This window comes from Tamandua tetradactyla, chromosome 6, assembly GCF_023851605.1.
Source record: "Tamandua tetradactyla isolate mTamTet1 chromosome 6, mTamTet1.pri, whole genome shotgun sequence".
Taxonomy (NCBI): domain Eukaryota; kingdom Metazoa; phylum Chordata; class Mammalia; order Pilosa; family Myrmecophagidae; genus Tamandua; species Tamandua tetradactyla.
Window position 1 is genome coordinate 114,614,305 of NC_135332.1, and position 16,887 is coordinate 114,631,191.

At 40.1% G+C, this 16,887-nt stretch overlaps 1 protein-coding gene and 1 long non-coding RNA gene across 11 annotated transcripts in view; one reads left to right on the forward strand and one right to left on the reverse strand.

The window, feature by feature from the left end:
- The window catches only part of XKR9 (XK related 9), a 512,237-nt gene that overhangs the window by 17,600 nt on the left and 477,750 nt on the right, over positions 1-16,887 (forward strand). Inside the window, exon 1 of one of the 10 annotated variants that reach the window (XM_077166979.1) lies at positions 12,384-12,726. The exons of 8 other annotated variants lie outside the window; for them this stretch is intronic. The gene's annotated coding sequence lies outside the window, so the exon portion shown is untranslated. Of the gene's footprint in view, positions 1-12,383; positions 12,727-16,887 lie in introns of those variants that run through there. One more of the 10 variants, XM_077166978.1, reaches the window with a different exon arrangement.
- On the reverse strand, positions 11,155-12,528 carry LOC143688726 (uncharacterized). Its single transcript, XR_013178254.1, has 3 exons — positions 12,400-12,528; positions 11,601-11,768; positions 11,155-11,352 (listed from the first exon to the last, which is right to left on the reverse strand). It is a non-coding gene; the product is annotated as an uncharacterized LOC143688726 (long non-coding RNA).

The window sequence follows — 16,887 nt, forward strand, 5'->3', positions numbered from 1 at the left end:
GAGGTTCTTTCTTACGTGGGAAGGCACAGGCTGGTCTCTGCCAGCCTTCTCTCCAGGCCCCTGGGTTCCAACAACTTTCCCCGGGGTGACTTCTTTCTGCATCTCCAAAGGCCTGTGCTGAGCTGCGAATGCTGAGATGAGGAATGCCGAGCTGCTTGGGCTGTGCTATATGGTGCTCTCTCATTTAAGCACCAGCCAATTAAGTCAGACATCATTCATTGCAGCAGGTAGGTGCCTTCACCTGGCCAAGTTGACAACTGAATCTAACTACCACATGTCCACCCCTTGTCAACTTGTCAACTACACGCATCACCTTAAACAATATTAAGGTGTAAAAAAAATTCTCTTCTGGCTGTGGACCTGTGAATCTCAAAACAAGTTGTCTGGTGCCAATATGCAAAGGAGGACCAAATGGCTTCACATGTGAATTCTACTAAGCATTTAAGAAAGATTTAATACCAATCCTGCTCAAATACTTCAAAAAAATGAAGAGAAGGAAAAGCTACTTAACTCATTCTATGAAGCCAACATCATCCGAATAACAAAGCCAGACAAAGATACTACCAGAAAAGAAAATTAAAGACCAATCTCCTTAATGCATGTAGATGCAAAAATCCTCAACAAAATACTTGCAAATCGAATTCAGCAGCACACTATAAGAATTATACACCATGATCAAGTGGGATTTATTCCAGGCATGCAAGGATGGTTCAACATAAGAATCTAACTACCATTCTGGCTAGATCCCATTCAGGATCATGTATTGCATTTAATTGTCATCTCTTTAGTTGCTCTTTCTTTCTTTTTGATTGTGGGAACATATATTTTACATAATCTTTCTTATCTCAATGAGTCCCAAGCATACCATTCAGTGGAATTAATCTCATTTATAATACTGTGGTACCCTCCATTACTAAAACTTTCCCATCTCCCAAAACAGAAACCCTATACCCATTATGACATTAACTCCCCTTTCCCCTTGCCCCATGCCCCCTGTGCTTGGCAACCTGTACTCTAAGTTTTGTCTTTATGAGCCTGTGTAGTCTCTGAATCATCTTTGTAGTTACCATGGGGCTTAAACTTAACATCCTAAATCTGTAATAATCTCATTTTCTTTAATACCAACTTAACATAAATAGTTAAGTTGTGTACACAACTTTTTAATTGTGTACACAATTGTATACTCAAACTGTGTTCCTTAACCTCTTTGTCCCCTGAACTTTATGTAGTTTTTGTCGCAAATTACATGTTTATGCATTATGAATCTAAAACCAGTGATTTACCATTACATTTTAAGTATTTGACTTTTAGATCCTGTAGAAAATCAAAAGTGGATTTACAAACCAAAATTATAATAGTGTTAGATTTCCCCATGCTATGTTCCTTACCAGAGATCCTTGTTTCTTTGCGTGGCTTTAATCAATTGTCTATTGTCCTTTTCCTTTGAACCTGCAGAAATTTCTTTTGAACCTCTTTTAGGGCCAATCTAGTGCTGATGAACGCCCTTGGTTTTTGTTTTTTGGGGAATGTCTTAATCTCTCCCTCATTTTTGAAAGAAAGTTTTGCCAAATATGTAATTTTGGATTGGCAATTTTTGCTTTCAGGATCTTAAACATGTTCACTTCACCACTACCTTCTTGCCTCTGTGATTTCTGATGAGAAATTAACATCTAATCTTATTGAAGCTCCCTTGTATGTGACACATTACTCTCTGACAGCTTTCAAAATTTTCTATCTTTGGCACGCAACAGTTTGATTATAATATGCCATGGCATGAGTCTATTTAGGTTTATCCTGTTTTAAATTCATTGAGCATCTTGGATGTGTATATTCATATCATTTGTTAAATTTGGAAGGTTTTCAACCATTGTTTCTTTGAATATTCTCTTTTCTTTCTTCATCTTCTGGGATTCCCACTATATATATATATATTCCCACTATATATATATATATATATATATATATATATTCCCACTATATATATATACTGGAAAGCTTGATGATGTCCCTCAGGTCCCTCAATCTCTGTTCACTTTTCTTCATTCTTCTTTCTGTTCCTCAGATTGAATGATTTCAATTTTTTTATCATCAGCTTCTCTGTTTCTTTCTTCTGCCAGCTCCAGTCTGCTGTTGGACCCTGCTGGGGTTTTAAAATTTCTGTTTTTATGGTCTTCAGCTGTTTGTTTCCTTTTCATAATTTCTATCTCTTTATTGATATTCTCTTTGTGTTTATGTGTCATTTTCCTCATTTCCTTTAGTTCTTTGTCCATGTTTTCCATGAGCTCTTTGAGCATATTTAGGACCATTTCTTAAAAGTCTTTGTGTGGTATGTCCCAGGTCTGGCCCTCCTCACTGATCATTTTAAATGCTTTAATCTCCTCTTTTACCTGTCTGTTGCTTCCTGTTTCTTTGGATGTTTTGTAACCTTTTGTTGAAACCTGGACATTTTGATATTTTAATGTGTTTCTACTGAAATTTTAGACTCTGAGGCATCAGGTCCTTAAGATTGTATCCAGTTATGACAGAGTTTTCTTTGAATGCCAGGAGCTAACACAAAAAAAGGAAAGATAGAGAAGAAAAGAAAACACCTTTCCCAGTCTTTGCAGATTGACCTGTATAAATTCTCTCCTTCGGAACTTATCCATACAGTGAGTTTAGAGAGTAATTCCAGGCCAAAGGTTAGAGGTCTTCCTGATCCTTTCTGCACATGCCTCTTACCTTGGGCATTCACGTGTGGCCTTGTAAATCACCCTATTTATATGAGTACAAATCTTCCTTCTTTCCCAGAAAGCATTTCCTCAAGGTCTGGGGCCCTATTCTCTATATCCTACAGCCAGCAGTTCCATGCCCCAGGCGGTGTGATTTGACTGCTCTTCCACAGTGTTCTGTAGGAGACCTTGGTGAGCTGCCTTCTACACAGCAGGACATGTTCTGGGACAGTGAGTTCTTCATGCCACCACCAGACAGACTGGGCCAGACATACCATACTTCCAGCGTGTGATGAGGGTTACTCTGCTCTCTCTGGAACTGGGACCAGTGACCTGTACTGGACATGCAGGCCAGCTTCATGCCGAGCTGGTGAGGGAGTGGGGCAGGGGCCAGCTCTGGCACTACAGATCCCACTGCTTTTTAGTAGACCTTTTCTTGATTTGGTGCTCACCCTGCTATTGCAGTTTTCTGGAGTTTTGAAAAAGATATTTCTGCCAGTTCTTGCTGATTGTTCAAAGCTTCCATGGAGGGACAGAGCTGTGAAATGTCTCACTCTGCCATCTTGATTGGGGGCAGGTTAGCTTTTTTCTTTATCGTTCCTGTTTTGGGATCACTCATAGAAATACTTTGAATAACTTCAGAGTCATAGGAATTTAGCAAGAAACCCTCTATTTGTGTCTTGGTTCTGCTATGCTGGCTGCTGGATGTGTTTCCTTGTGCATGTTGCTTCATCTCTCTAAGCTTCCATTTCATCATCAAGGTCTGAGTGGTTCCAAAGATGCAGAGAGGCAACCTAGGGATTTCAGTCCCCTGGAATTTGCAGAAATTGTTAGTCAATCTTTGGGTTTCTCATGGCTGCACTGCATCTTCTGTCTCAGCCCTTGACCCAGCAGGCAAGTGAGAGGGCTCCAAGAAGCGGTGTGCTCTCCTGTTCTGGTAGTCACCTCTGTCCTCAGCATGGGACACTGCATGGTGTTTGGGAGTCAGAGGCCACACTGTGGGAGAAGTGTCCTGTGTTCCACGTGAGAGTAGAGGGTGAGATCCCTGTTCTACCCTCTGCATCCTGTAAATTTTGGTATGTCGTGTTTTCATTTTCATCTGCCTCAAGATATTTACTGATTTCTCTTGTAATTTCTTCCTTAACCCACTGGTTGTTTAAGAGTGTGTTGTTTAGCCTCCATGTATTTGTGAATTTTCTGGCCCTCTGTTATTGATTGCCAACTTTATTCATTATAATCCAAGTAAATGTTTTGTATGATTTCAATCTTTTTAAATTTATTGAGACTTGCTTTGTGACCTAGCATATGACATATCCTTGAGAATGTTCCCTGAGCACTTGAGAAAAATGTGTATCCTGCTGTTGTGGGGTGTGATGATCTGTAAAGGTATATTAAGTCTAGAGCACTTATTGTATTATTCAAATCCTCTGTTTCCTTATTGATCCTCTGTCTGGATCTTCTATCCACTGACAAGAGTGGGGAATTGAAGTCTCCAGCTATTATGGTAGAGCTGTCTACTTCTCCCTTCAGTGTTGTCAGTATTTGCCTCATGTATTTTGGAGCGCATAAATTATGTTATGTCTTTTTGTTGAATTGTTCCTTTTCTTAATACATAATTCCATTCTTTGTCTCTTTTTAAAATATTTTTATTGACAAAACAAAATAACATACAAACATGAACATTCTTCACATATGAACATTCCATACTTGGTGTACAGTCAATGGCTCACAATATCATCACATAGTTGTATATTTATCACTATGATAATTTCTTAGAGCATTTGCATTGTTCCAGAAAAAGAAATAAAAAGAAAAAAGAAAAAACTCATACATACCATACCCTTTACCCCTCCTTTTTATTGACCACTCGTATTTCCATCTACGCAATATATTTTAACCTTTGTTCCCCTATTTTTTTTTCTTTACCCCTTACCACTCCCTTTCATTGGTCACTAATATTTCAGTCTGCTCAATTTATTTTAACATTTGTTCCCCTATTATTTATTTTTAATCCATATTTTTTACTCATCTGTCCATACTGTAGATAAAAGGAGCCTCAGACACAAGGTTTTCACAATCACACAGTCACATTGTGAAAGCTCTATCTTTATACAGTCATCTTCAAGAAGCATAGTTACTGGAACATAGCTTTACAGTTTCAAGCACTTCCTCTAGCCTCTCTAATATACCTTAAACTAAAGAGGGGTTATCTATATAATGCATAAGAATGACCTCCAGGATAACCTCTTGACTCTGTTTGAAATCTCTAAGCCACTGACACTTTATTTTGTCTCATTTCACTGTTCCCCCTTTCAGTCAAGAAGGTTTTCTCAATCCCTTAATGCTGAGTCCCAGCTCATTCTAGGGAAGTTTATAGCCCTGGGAGTCATGTCCTACATAGAGAGGGGAAGGACAGTGAGATTGCTTGCCGTGGTGACTGAGAGAGAGAGAGAGGCCACATGTGAGCAACAAAAGAGGTTCTCTGGGGGTGACTCTTAGGCCTCATTTTAAGTAGGCTTAGCCTATCCTTTGCAGGAATAAGTTTCATATGGACAAACCCCAAGATTGAGGGCTTAGCCTATTGATTTGGTTGTCCCCACTGTTTGTGAGAATATCAGGAATTTCTCCAAATGGGGAAGTTGAATTTTCCCCCTTTCTTGCCATTCCCCAAGTGGACTTTGCAAATACTTCTTTATTCACTGTTCAAATCACTGTGGGATTTATTGGGGGCATCACACTGGACTAACCTACAAAATCTCATGCCCTATTAAAGGTTCCATGTGCTTATTGTGTTCAATTAACCTGTCCATATAAATTATATTAGGAAATGCACTAGTCAAAATATAAATTTTGTACCAAATTAACATTTTTTGCTAGTCTTACAAAGAAGTTGGAGTTTAAAAAATATGAATGACCATCTATTTTCATCACCCTGCAATATTGACATTCCTTTGTTTTTCCTCGTGCAAAAACATTTTTTAATTTGTACATTTAGTCACTATCATTGTACACAATAGGCATTCCTAAATTATACCATCACAGTCTTTATTGTCTATCTTTCCTTATGGTTTCTTTTGTACCCCCAGCCTTCCTCCCTCTATCCTCATATTCACCTTCATTCAGTGTACTTACATTATTGTGCTACAATCGGGTAGTATTGTGCTATCCATTTCTGAATTTTTACAATCAGCCCTGTTGCGCAATCTGTATCCCTTCAGCTCCAATTACTCAATATCTACCCTATTTCTATCTCCTGATGACTTCTGTCCTTAACTGAAATTCTCCAAGTTCATTCATTAATGTTAGTTCATATCAGTAACACCATACAGTATTTGTCCTTGTGTTTCTTGCTAATGTCACTCAGCATAACGTCTTTAAGGTCCATCCATGTTGTTACATGATTCATGACTTTATTCTGTCTTACAGCTGCATAATATTCCATCATATGTATATACCACAGCTTGTTTAGCCACTCATCTGTTGATGGACATTTGGACTGTTTCCATCTCCTGGCAATTGTAAATTATGCTGCTATAAAAACTGGTATGCAAATGTCTGTTTATGTCCTTGTTCTCATGTTCTCTGAATAGATATCTAGCAATAGTATTGCCAGATCATACGGCAGTTCTATACTTAGCTTCCTGAGGAATTGCCAAATTGCCTTCCACCAAAATGGTTGTCCCATTTTACATTCCCCCCAACAGCGAATAAGTTACTCTGCATCCTCTCCAGCACTTGTCGTTTTCTGTTTTATTGATAATGACCATTCTGGTGGGTGTGAGATGACATCTCATTGTGGTTTTGATTTGCATTTCCCTAATAGCCAGTGAAGTTGGGCATCTTTTCATGAGCCTTTTAGCCATTTGTATTTCCTCTTCTGAGAAATGTCTGTTCGTGTCTTTTGTCCATTTTGTAATTAGGTTGTCTTTTTGTTGCTGAGTTGAATATATAAAATCTCTTTATATATTCTGGATACTAGACCCTTATCTGATAGGTCATTTCCAAATATTGTCTCCCATTGTATAGGCTGTCTTTTTACTTTCTTGACAAATTTCTTTGATGCACAGAAGTGTTTAATTTTGAGGAGTTCCCATTTATCTATTTCTTTCTTCAGTGCTCGTGCTTTGGGTGTAAAGTCTAGGAAACAACCTATTACAAGTTTTGTAAGAGATTTCCCTACATTTTCTTCTAAAAATTTTATGGTCTTAACTAATATTTAGGTCTTTGGTCCATTTTGAGTTAATTTTTGTATAGCATATGAGATATGGATCCTATTTTATTCTTTTGCATGTGGATATCCAGTTCTCTAGGCACCATTTATCGAAGAGACTGTTCTGTTCCACCTGAGCTGGGCCCCACCACTCTCCTGGGGAAGTCACAGCCTCCAGGGCATTACCTCCTTTCATTTGACCAGCCTCTTTGTCACTCAGACAAGCTTAATTCTGCCCTTGCCTGGGGCAGTTGGAGCCTGAGAAGCGATGCAGTTGTATCTAAAGAACACTTAAACAGTAGAAACACAGCAAAAGAAAAGAAAAAAGCCTTTTCAGAGCAGGAACCCCTATTCCTAGGTTTGTCAATCAAGAGCTTAAATTGGTACGTTGCTCTATAATCTCCAGGTCCTATGTGCTCCCTCTTTTTTTGGGGGGTCCAGACATTTTCAAGTAATTTGTGCTGTCCAATCCAAAAAAAACCTCTCTGTCCTTTTTTTTTCTGTCAGCCCTGAACCCCCTGCACTGGGGCAAAAATTAGTAACTTTGATTTTATTTGCAGTTTAGCTGAGCTGGGGGCCTATTTTTAGTAGTCAGAATTTAATTAATTCCACAATTGCAGCTTGGTTGAGCTCATCCCTGCTGCTAGTAAAGTCTCTTTCCTTTCCCCTCTGGGAAACAGCCTGTGGGGGAGGGGTGCCGGTCTCCACGGCTTGGGGGACTCATGGTTCTGTGGGATTGCAGCTGGTCCAACTTGTCCAGACTGGTGTACATTATGTGTCCAGTCACTGGTGTGGTCTCAGCAGTTGTTTTGTACTGTTCCTGGCTATTTACTAGCTGCTTTGGAGGACAAACTAAATTCCACACCTCATTAAGCTGCCTACTTGGAACCTCAGATATCAAACTTTGTCTCTTTTAATTGTTTTGCATGTGAAGTCTAATTTCTCAGATATTAGTGTAGCTACTCCTGCTCTTTTCTGATTATTTGCATGAAATGTCTTTTTCCAGTCTTTCACTTTCAACCTATTTTTGTCCTAGGATCTAAAGTGAGTTTTCTGTTTACATCATGTAGATGGGTCCAAATTTTTAAATCCATTTTGCCAATCTGTGTCTTTTGATTGGGGAGTTAAGCCATTAGCAGTTATTACTGTAAAAGTAGTATTTTTTTCTACTATTTTAACTTCTGGATTTTATGTGTTGTATCTAATTTTTTTCTCTTTTTAAAATTTTCTTTATTTATTTTTATTTTTTCTCTTTTTACCTTTACTGATTGTCTTTATTTCTACACTATTCTCCAGACCTCTCTCTCCTGCCTTTTCCCATCTGCCTGTAGTACTCCCTTAATATTTCTTTCATAGCTGATCTCTTAGTCACAAATTGTCTCAGTAATTGTTTGTCTGAAAATATTTTAATCTCCCCCTCATTTCTGAAGGACTGTTTTGCTGGGCATAGAATTCTTGGTCGGCAGTTTTTCCCTTTTAGAATCTTTAAGATATCATATCACTGCCTTCTTGTTTCCATGGTTTCTGCTGAGAAATCCATACATAGTCTTACTGAACTTCCCTTGTATGTGATGGATTGCTTTTTTCTTGATGCTTTCAAAATTTTCTCTTTGTCTTTGGCATTTGACAGTCTGATTAATAAGTGTCTTGGAATATGTCTATCTGGATCTATTCTGTTTGAGAAACACTGCATGTCTTGGATCTGTAATTTTATGTCTTTCTGAGAGATGGAAATTTTCAGTGATTATGTCCTCCAATAGTCTTTCTCCTTATTTTCCCTTCTCTTCTCCTTCTGGGATGCCCACAACATATATATTCATGTGCTTCATGTTGTCATTCAATTTTCTGAGACTCTGATCGTATTTTTCCATGCTTTTCCCTATTTTTTTTTTGCATGTGTTGAATTTCAGATATATAGTCCTCTAGTTCACTAATCCTTTCTTCTCCCTCTTCAGATCTATTGTTGTAGGTTTCCATTTTTTTTTTTTTATCTCTTTTATTGTCCCTTTCATTCCCATAAGTTCTGTAATTTGTTTTCTCAAACTTTCAAGTTCTTTTTTTGGTTTGACCAATGTCTTCTTTTATCCTCCCTTTACTCATTCTTTTTTTTTTTTCAGTTTTCACAACTGGGATTTATTAACTTACAAGTTTAGAATTCTGAGGTTATGAAAATGTCAAGGCATCAGCAGGATGATACCTGGACTCTGAAGACAGGCTACTGTCATTCTTAGGTCCTCTTTCACATGGAACGAACATGTTGCATCTGCTGGTCTCTTCCTTCTCTCCTGGGTTCCATTGCTGCCAACTTCTGGCTTCAGTGGCTTATGCTCTGAGCTTCTGTGCATTTCTCTCTTTTAGCTTCCATTTCTCTTATCTTCTGTATGTCCTACTCTCTAAGCTTCTCTGGGGCTTTCCCCCCCCATTCTTCCCTCTGCTTTTATCCTTTGGTAAAAGACTCCAGTAAGAGGATTAAGACTTACCCTGAATAAGGTGGGTCACATCTCAACTTGAGTTAAGATCCTACTCACCAAAACAGCCTACTTAAAATAGGTCCATACCATAGGAATGGATTAGTCTTTCTGGGTCTTATACAGTTTCAAATCACCACACTCTTACCCTCTGAACCCAAAAAGACACACTCTTTCCATATGTAAAGTATGTTAATTCCATCACAAGATCATGAAAGATTTAAATCAGTTCAGTAACGATATTAAGTACAAAGTCTCATCAAAATTGGTTGTAAATGTGGTCTGTCCTGGAACACAGTTCCCCTCCAGCATGGACCTGCGAAACTTAGAATAAGTTATCTGCTTCCAGTATACAAAGGAGGGACAGTCATAGGATAAAAATTCTCATTGCCATAGGGAGAAATTGGAAATAAAGTAGGGGTCACTGCTCCCAAGCAATCCGAAACCCTGCAGGGTAAACTTCATTAGATTTCAAGATATGAAAGTCATCTATAGAATGATATTTTATCCTTGGAGCTTGATAGAGCAGTAGCTCCACACATTCCAAGGGCTCGCACAGTCTGCCTCATTCTCTCCAAACACTGGGGTGATGGCTCCAACATCTCCAAACATTGGGGTGATGGACGTATTCCTGGCTTTACCCTCATTAAGCATTAGGGTGATGACCAGACTCTCTGTGATCTCTGGAGCACAGGCTTAAACCCTTCAGAATAGTGAGGTGGTAGCCAAACTCTCCCCATTCCCCAGGGAATATGCTCCACCCTTTCTGAAGACTGGGGTGGCAGCACTCTTCCTGAAGACTGGGGCGGCCAGAGTCTCTGAAATATCCCAGGTATCTGAGAACCCTGAAGTGGTGTCACTCTTCCTTAATGGGGCAAAGTCCTACCCATTGCAGACTTTAGAGCATATTCACCATTTCCACATACACTGGTGGATCTGCTCTCCAGCCTGGAGGTGTCTTCACTCCAGACCTAGCTTCCATGGTTCTGACTTTGAAGTCATTTTTCCTTCAGCCTTTCCCTTTTCTGTCCCTTTTAGTCCAAGCTGACAGTAAATCTGTTCCTACAGATCTCATTCTATAGATCCTTTCCAGGTAACTGCATTTCTACTCCTGACTTGCCCTGAAATGGCTAACTGGTTCCATGTTTAGTTAAATCTTTACATGGGGATACTAGTCTCTGGGAACTTTCCAGAAGTTCAAGTTGATTAGATTTTATTTTTTTTAATTTTTAAATTTGTTTTAAACATGACAACATATAATCACAAACATTCTTACAATATGATCATTCCATTAATGGTATATAAATAATAACTCACGTTATCATCACGTAGTTATATATTCATCACCTTGATCACCTCTCAGTACATTTTCATCAATCCAGAAAAAGAAATAAAAAGAAAAAAGAAAAAAATTCCTACATAACATACTCCATCCCCCTCCCCCTCACTGATCACCAGCATTTCAATCTACTAAATTTATTTTAACATTTGTTCCCCCTATTATTTATTTATTTCTAATCCATATGTTTTACTCATCTGTTGATAAGGTAGATAAAAGGAGCATCAGACACAAGGGGTTCACAATCACACAGTCACACTGTGAAAGCTATATCATTATACAATCATCTTCAAGAAACATGGCTACTGGAACACAGCTCTACATTTTCAAACAGTTTCCTCCAGCCTCTCCATTACACCTTAACTAAAAAGGTGATATCTATGTAATGCGTAAGAATAACCATCAGGATAACGTCATGACTCTGTTTGGAATCTCTCAACCATTGGCACTTTATTTTGTCTCCTTTTGCTCTTCACCCTTTTGGTCGAGAAGGTTTTCTTAATCCCTTGATGCTGAGTCCCAGTTCATTCTAGGATTTTTGTCCCACGTTGCCAGGAAGGTCCGCACCTCTGGTAGTCATGCCCCATGTCTAGAGGGGGAGGGCAGTGAGTTTGCCTGTCATGTTGGCTGAGAGAGAGAGGACACAAACTGAGCAACAAAAGAGGATCTCTGGGGGTGACTCTAAGGCCTAATTTTAAGTAGGCTTAGTCTATCCTTTGGGGGGTTAGATTTCATATGAACAAACCCCAAGATTGAGGGCTCAGGCTATTGCTTTGGTTGGCCTTACTGCTTGTGAAAATAACAGGAATTCTCCACTTGGGGAAGTTGAATTTTCCCCCTTTCTTGCCATTACCCCAAGGGGACTTTGCAAATACCTTTTTATTCGCTGTTCAAATTACTCTGGAGTTTATCAGGGCATCACTCTGGACAAATCTACAAAATCTTATGCCATACTCAAGGTTCCATGTACTTATGGTCTTCAAGGTTCCATGTACTTATGGTCTTCAATTAAACTGTCCACATACGTTATATTAGGAAATGCACTAGTCAAAATACAAATTTGGTACCAATTAAACATTTTTTTTTGCTTTAGTCTCACACATAAGTTAAAGCTTTAAAATATGAATTACCATATATTTTCAACACCCTGCAGTTATTGACATTCCTTTATTCTTCCTCATGCAGAAACATTTTAAAATTTGTACATTTATTCACTATCATTATACACTCTAGGTATTCCTAGATTATACCATCTCAGTCTTTATTGTCTATCTTTCCTTCTGATTTCATTTGTGCCCCCAGGCCTCCTCCCTCTATCATTCTCACATTCAGCTTCATTCAGTGTTCTAACATTATTGTATTACAGTTAGGTAGTATTGTGCTATCCATTTCTGAACTTTTACAATCAGCCCTGTTGCACAATCTGTATCCTTTCAGCTCCACTTACCCAATATCTACCCTATTTCTATCTCCTGATGGTCTCTATTCTTAACTGAAATTCTCCAAGTTCATTCACTAATGTTAGTTTATATCAGTGAGATCATACAGTATTTGTCCTTTTGTTTCTGGCTAATCTCACTCAGCATAATGTCCTTAAGGTCCATCCATGTTGTTACATAGTTCATAACCTTATTCTGTCTTATAGCTGCATAATATTCCATCGTATGTATATACCATAGCTTGTTTATCCACTTGTCTGCTGATAGACTTTTGGCTGTTTCCATCCCTTGTCAGTTGTAAATAATGTGGTAATAAACATTGTTGTGCAAATGTCCATTTGTGTCCTTGCCCTCATGTCCTCTGAATAGATACCTAGCAATTGTATTGTGAGGTCATACGGCAGTTCTGTACTTAGCTTCCTATGGAACTTCCAAATTGCCTTCCACAGTGGTTGTTCCATTTTACATTCCTACCAACAGTTGGATAAATGTGCCTATTTCTCCACATCTTCTCCAGCATTTGTTGTTTTCTGTTTTATTGATAATGGCCATTCTGGTGGGTGTAAGTTGATATCTCATTGTGGTTTTGATTTGCATTTCCTTAATAGCCAGTGAAGTTGAGCATCTTTTCATAAGCCTTTTAGCCATTTTATTTCCTCTTCTGAGAAGTGTCCATTCATATCTTTTGCCCATTTTGTAATTGGGTTGTCTTATCTTTTTGTTGTTGAGTTTAACAATCTCTTTATTCTGGATACTAGACCTTTATCTGATGTATCGTTTCCAAATATTGTCTCCCATTGTGTAGGCTGTCTTTTTACTTTCTTGACAAAGTTCTTTGATGCACAAAAGTGTTTAATTTTGAGGAGTTCCCATTTCTTTCTTTCTTTCTTCAATGCTTGTGCTTTGGGTGTAAGGTCTAGGAAACTGCCTCCTATTGTGGTATTTATAAGATATTTCCCTGCATTTTCTTCTAAAAGTTTTATGGTCTTAGATATAATATTTAGCTTTTTGATCCATTTTGAATTAATTTTTGTATAGGGTGTGAGATATGGATCCTGTTTTATTCTTTTGTATGTGGATATCCAGTTCTCTAGGCACCATTTATTGAAGAGACTGTTCTGTCCAAGGTGAGTTGGCTTGACTGCCTTATCGAAGATCAGTTGTCCATAGATGAGAGCGTCTATACTGAACACTCTATTCGATTCTGTTGGTCAGTATATCTATCTTTATGCCAGTACCATGCTGTTTTTACCACTGTAGCTTCACAGAATGCTTTAAAGTCGGGTAGCATGAGACCTCTGACTTCATTTTTCTTTCTCAGGATATTTTTAGCTATTCAGGGCACCCTGCCCTTCCAGATAAATTTGATTATTGGTTTTTCTATTTCTGAAAAGTAAGTTTTTGGGGATTTTAATTGGTATTGCGTTGAATCTGTAAATCAATTTAGGTAGAATTGACGTCTTCACTGTATTTAGTCTTCCAATCCATGACCATGATATGTTCTTCCATTTATTTAGGTCTTTTGTGATTTCTTTCAGCAATTTCTTGTAGTTTTCTTTGTATAGGTCTTTTGTCTCTTTAGTTAAATTTATTCCTAAATATTTTATTCTTTTGGTTGCAATTGTAAATGGATTTTTTTTCTTGATTTCCCCCACAGATTGTTCATTACTAGCATATAGAAACACAACAGATTTTTGAGTGTTGATCTTGTAACCTGTGACTTTGCTGTACTCATTTATTAGCTCTAGTAGTTTTGCTGTGGATTTTTTTTGGTTTTTGACATATAGTATATCACCTGCAAGCAGTGAGAGTTTTACTTCTTCCTTTCCAATTTTGATGCCTTGTGTTTCTTTTTCTTGTCTAATTGCTCTGATAAAACTTCCAACACAATGTTGAATAACAATGATGATAATGGACATCGTTGTCTTGTTCCTGATCTCAGGGGGAAAGTTTTCAGTTTTTCCCCATTGAAGATGATGTTAGCTGTGGGCTTTTCCTATATTTTTTATTCCCTTTATCATGTTGAGGAAGTTCCCTTGTATGCCTATGCTTTGAAGTGTTTTCCACAGGAAAGGATGTTGAATTTTGTCAAATGCCTTTTCTGCATCAATCAAGATGATCATGTGGTTTTTCTGCTTTGATTTGTTGAAATGGTGTGTTACATTAATTGATTTTATTATGTTGAACCATCCTTGTGCACCTGGGATGAATCCTACTTGGTCATGGTTATAATTCTTTTAATATGCTGCTGGATTTGATTTGCAAGAATTTTATTGAGGATTTTTGCATCTATATTCATTAGAGAGTTGGTCTGTAGTTTTATTTTCTTGTAATACCTTTGTCTGGGTTTGGTATGAGGGCGATGTTGGCATCACAGAATGAGTTAGGTAGTGTTCTGTGGTAGTTAGATTCAGTTGTCAACTTGGCCAGATGAAGGCACCTAGTTCTGCTGCTGTGGACATAAGCCAATGGTACGTGAACCTCACCTGTTGCTGATTACATCTGCAGTCAGCTAGGAGCTGTGCCTGCTGCAATGAATGATGTTTGACTTAATTGGCTGGTGCTTAAATGAGAGAATGCAACATAGCACAGCCCAAGCAGTTCAGCATACCTCATCTCAGCACTCGCAGCTCAACCCAGGCCTTTGGAGGTGCAGAAAGAAATCACCCGGGGAAAGTTGTTGGAACCCAGAGGCCTGGAGAGAAGGCCAGCAGAGCCTGCCCTGTGCCTTCCCATGTAAGAAAGAACCTCAGTTGAAAGGTAGCTGCCTTTCCTCTGAAGAACTAACGAAATAAATCCCCTTTTTATTAAAAGCCAATCTGTCTCTGGTGTGTTGCATTCTGGCAGCTAACAAACTAGAACACCTTCCCTCCTCTTTAATTTTTTTGAGGTTTGAGCAGGATTGGTAATAATTCTTTCTTGAATGTTTAGTAGAATTCACATGTGAAGCCATCTGGTCCAGGACTTTTCTTTTTGGGGAGTTTCTTAATAACTAATCCAATTTCTTTACTTGTGATTGGTTTGCTGAGGTTGTCTGTTTCTTCTCAAGTCAATGTTAGTTGTTCATAACTTTCTAGATATTGTCCATTTCATCTACATTGTCAAGTTTATTAGCATGAGTTTTTGTAGTATCCTCTTATTACCTCCTTTATTTCTGTGGGGTCAGTAGTTTTGTCTCCTCTTCTGTCCGCGACTTCTCACTCAGCTCAGGGCCTGGCTGCCGTCCCGTGCCTTGCCTCGCTGGTGCAACGAAGAGCTCCCGGGTCGACGGGCCCAGGCGCCGCGCTCCTCCAGCCCGGCGGCCTCCGGTCCGCTCCAGGCAGCGGGTCTCCGGCCCGACCCCGCCTGCAGACGTCCGGCAGGACCCACCATGGGCCCCAGGGCGGCGAGCCGCGCGGAGGACACAGGTAGAGGCGCTGCGCTCCGAAAGGAAACGCTGACCCAGAAAGAAAAGGAACTGGCCTCGGGACCGCACGACGCCTCAGCTGTTCGGCAGACCGACACACCAGGAGGCCCAACCGGCGAGAGCCGGGCCGGAGAGAGAGAGAGAGATAGACGCAGACAGACTAACCTTGGTGAAGACACGAGTCCGGAACACGCGGCGGTTGTGAGCACAGACTTTTACTGGAGCTAAGCTTGCATTCTTTGTAACAGGTTCCGCGCGGGCTAAAATACCCCACGGGGGAGCAACCTCTATGCGGCCGTCAGGTACGGCTCCCTGTGGGTCGTCTCCCCTCCCCGTCCGGGTAACGCCTTTATATACAAAATCCAAACCCAATGGGCTAACGCCACGTATACAAGGGTGATTGGTAGACAGGGCAGGCGGGCGCGTACGTCATACGCGGAGGCAGGATGCGGGCGCCATCTTGGCTCACTCGATGGGCGGGGGGAACTCTAGGGCAGGCTGCGGCGTGTCCACTAGGCCCGACCCGGGAGGCGGCTCTCCACATCTCCCCCTTTTTTATTCATTTTGACCCAGTGTCTCCATTGATGAGTGTGCTCCCATGAGCCTGAGAGGCCCACTACATGATTTGGTGCTTTGGGGAGTCTGGACTAGGCTCCAGCCATCTTGCAGCTGAACCTCTGGCACCGACCAGAATGCTCACCTCATATAGAGACCGGAGAGCCCGTGAGCTGGAAACCACGTGACTCTTCCTGCAGTGCTTCGCCTCGCAACTGGGTTATGTAGGGGGGCAGGAGAGCGGCAACCAGAGTCGAGGGTGTCATTAAGCATCTCTGTGCAATGGCTTGAGTCTAGCCTGGCCAGGACCGTGACTCTGCCTAGAGATCCGCTTATGACCAAAATTGTGACTACTGGTGCCGCCTTTTATACCCGGGACATAGCCATGGGCTTCGCTGCAGCTTTTGCTTTCGAGTGTCCCGCCCTGAGCGGCCGGGCAGCGTTGCGGTTGTTGCCAGTCTCTTCAGGGGCGAGTGACATAGCTAGCATCGTAGCGACACGCAATTGCTGCTGCGTCCGGAATAGACGTTCTAACAAGCACTTAACAATGAGCAATCCCACTAACAACCCCACAGCAAAAAAGAATCCAAGTGGTCAAGTTGGGCCAGGAGAACCATGAGGTGACCTGGTCCCATAAGCTTTTTACAGTCGTAGCTATAGAGGAGAAATCAAAGCTAACAGGGGTTAATTTGACATTCCCTAGTTCCTGAAGTCCTGATTCCACCTGTCGGGAAAGATTGGTAAAGTTTGGGAGGTAGGTGT